This window comes from Egretta garzetta, unplaced genomic scaffold, assembly GCF_000687185.1.
Source record: "Egretta garzetta isolate BGI_Z169 unplaced genomic scaffold, ASM68718v1 scaffold15, whole genome shotgun sequence".
Taxonomy (NCBI): Eukaryota; Metazoa; Chordata; class Aves; order Pelecaniformes; family Ardeidae; genus Egretta; species Egretta garzetta.
The window spans coordinates 1,657,638-1,661,165 of NW_009259798.1; positions in this window are offsets into that span (position 1 = coordinate 1,657,638).

Below are 3,528 nucleotides of genomic sequence, written 5' to 3' on the forward strand. Positions count from 1 at the left end.
TTCCTGGGTCCACGCCCCACTGGAGCAAAGTTTGGGGGAGCCAGACTGCTCCGACGGAGGTAGAAGCACAAACACTGTTTAGAAGCTTTGACACTAAAAATTACGCTTTACTTTCAGTCCTACTAAACCAGCATATCAGAATCTACAGAAAATTGCAAAACTAGCAAGGTAACCCACGAATAATTAGCTGGGTCTCTGTTTATATTTTTTTTTTTTTTGAGTACAGGAGAAATAGAAAATTAAGGGTTTTTTTATGTGTTGTGGATGCTTGTGCACCTTATAGGAAATTGTTGGAGGCTTTCATTTACCTGTATCAAAGCACCAGAGGAAGTGCTAATTGTGTCTTGACTTAAGAAATAGCCACCGTGTCAACTTGATGATGCTCTTCATGTGGCCTTATACTTCTCCGCAGTCCTTTGTATAAAATCACCCTTTTCTATTAAATGAGATACTCTCCCCGTTGAATGGATTTTCTTTTACACCAAGTGTAAATATGGTGAAGAAGCGGACTCACCGGCTGCAGGAGTGCTGTGTTGTAGTGGCACGGTGTGAGTAATAAACCGAAATGCCGCCGGCACGATGGGACTGCTCAGTTTCCGTGGTGCGGAAGGATGTGCATACGTATTGTAGCAGAGCTGACAGCAGAACTGTTGTGCTGTGAAGCACCAGGTGGTGTTTTGCTGGGAAACAGCTCGCTTACTGGATGAAATACTTCTGTAGTGTTTATTCCTTCTGGACTCTTCTCCCTTCGGGCACTTCTGCACCGAAGCTTAGTTGAGCGCTGAGGAGGACTTTTTCCCAGATGTGTAAAATGTGGATAACTAGGAACGCGCTCTCTCTTGCACTGCTTTGTTGTTCTAAAATCCTTGTCTTGCTTCTCCGTGTGGGCAAAGCACAGTTCTCATCTACGTAAGTGCAGACTTGCTGATTCCAGCTAGCGCTCCCCTGAAATCGGCAGAGACCTGTTTCAGCTGAAAGCAGAGTATGCCATTTTTTACACTTGGCGTCTATAGTTACAACTAACGGTAACAAGTTTTCAAATGGCGCTAAATCGGAGGATTGTGCTAAGTGTACTGAAGTTCCTGTGCCTGACCTTTAAAGCGCCCGCACCCAGCTGGCTCGGCAGGCGCTGCAATCCCACCGACGGCAGCGAGCGTGCTGGTGTGCATGTGCAAGCCCCGCTTTGTGCTCTCCAAAGGGCTCGGTTGAAACCCCTCTTCCTGGTATGGTGGATGCTTGTAGTGCTGCTGTTCCGTGTCGATACCCGGTTTTCCAAATCCGTGTGGTGAAGAAAGAAACATTGCTGCTTCCCCTACCCCGCCCTGTTCAGAAGCCCCTTAAAGCAAGAAATCTGACTTTTGGACACCATTTTAGCATGCTTATAACTGGGGGATGAGCATCCTATCTCAGTCCAGTGGCCAATTTAGTACTTCATGGTTTTTCACAGACTTACGGTTCACCTGAGCAAAACAGTTTGGAAACTAGTGTCATGGTTTCATCATTTAATAAGTTGTCATGTTAGTTTGTTGCATCGTGGGGGGGAAATGGTGGACTGGAGACTATGGAATTTCAAAAAGCGTGTCGTGTATGCGTGTTGCCATGCGGAAAAGCGAGAGCTCCCACTTTGTGAAGTTTTTCCTGGCCCTGCCATTCCTCACAGCCCGCTCCTGCGAGGAGTGCGCTGGCCCCTACCACCCGTGTCCAGGACGTGCAGCTCTTTCTCCCGTGGATGTGCCCGAGTAGCTGAGCCGCGGTGTGGCTGCGTCTGCTCTGTTTGCTCTTTCTATTCCTTCCTGCTGTGTAAGGGTTATTTATGGATTAAGCATGACTGGGATGGCTGCTCTCTTTGCACTTTACTGCCTGAACTGTATTGTTCAGCCTTTTTATTTTGAGCCTATATTTTAAAGAAACGGAATCACATTTTTGTACCTGTTTTTAACTTTTATTAAATAAAAAGTATGTAATGTGACTGGCTTTAAATCATCAAAAAATTGTGAACTTCCCGGTTTCATACGCGTCCACTAGATCCATCTGGATGAGGTTATATATCTGGGGGCTCGCTACTTCACTTACCTGTAAAGGCAGGACTTTACCAGTGCTTGTCCATTTATAATTTTACACAAGGCTTCGTGCGTACTTGCTGGAAGGCGTACGCCACCGCCAGGGTCTGGGGCTTTTGCATGCTGTCCGAAAACAAAAGAGTCTCGGGGTTCGTAAGTGTTCTTCTAGCGTGGCCTCCAGAAGCTGTCAGCAAAAGCTGGTGGTCCGTGCTGCTCTGTGAGTGGTGCGAGCTGTGCGTGGCACCAACGCTGGAATTAAAGAAGAGATGAGAATTTGACTCACGGGATGGCTGCGTTAGCCCCGGTTCTTGCCGTTCCCGTGCACCTGCGCTCTGGTGGGGAAGTGGCTCTGGTGGGCTGGGTGCCACCCCCAGGTCTGGGCGGGGAAGGAGGTGTCTTGCGGCAGCGACAGCGGCAGCAACTATAAATTTTTAAGCATTTCTGTTGTTTCTTTCCCTCTGAGCAGTTCCCAAATTGCAGCAATGTTTGTTTCTAGCAGGGTCGCGTTTTAATGGAAGGGAAGGGGAGAGGGTGTAATGACCCCCGCTTTCTGTCACAGCCTCTTGCTGCAAGTGACTCAGGCTCTGCAGTCAGAGCCCTCGGAGCGCGAACTGGGAGCGGTGACTCAAGGCTTTGTCCGCAGGAGAGGACATTGCTCTTGCGAGTGTGCAGAGGGTGAAAAGAGAAGATCCCGTGGATGGTTCTGCTTCCCCTTCAGGAGAGCAACTGGGAGGGGAGGCTTTACTGGGGGATCGGTGCTCTGGCAGAGCAGCACAAACCCTTCAGCCCCTGGGCTCTGCAGATCTCCGTAACGCTTTTCCCTCCTGGGGAAGGTGTCCCACCTGCCCGTTCCTACTGCTGTTTCTCAAGGAAGATTTTTCTGAGCCTCAAGTCATATCCTGAACAATACCTGTAGGTTTTTGGCTGATTTTTATATCGTCTGCCTCGCTTTGCTTACGTGAAACATGACGATGGATTTCACAGTTCTGTGCTCATCTTGCTGCTTTTCCTTAGAACCAAGCTGTGGTCTGAGCTGCTGTGGACAGCCAGGAGGTGCAGTCAGGATGCGTGCCGACGGGGCTGGAGGCTGGAACAGTTTCAACCTGTGAGAGAAAACAGCTCGCACGTGAGGAAGCCTTCCCAGCTACTGCTGTGCCAACAGGCACCATGAGGGCACAAGTCTTTCTATTCTTTAGCTGTCCTAAATCCATGAAAACGAATACAGTTTTCTAAAGAAAAGCGCATGTGCGCTCAAGCGCACCCATTGGGTTAATGCTACATTTTGCAGTTGGACCCGCATTGCTTTCCTGCGTGTGGTTACACAGCGAAAGGCTGTGACAGAAAGCGGGGGTCATTACACCCTTCCATGAAAACGCGACCCTGCTAGAAACAAACATTGCTGCAATTTGGGAGCTGCTCACAGGGAAAGAAACAGCAGAGCTGCTTAAAAATTTAAAGTAGTTGCTGC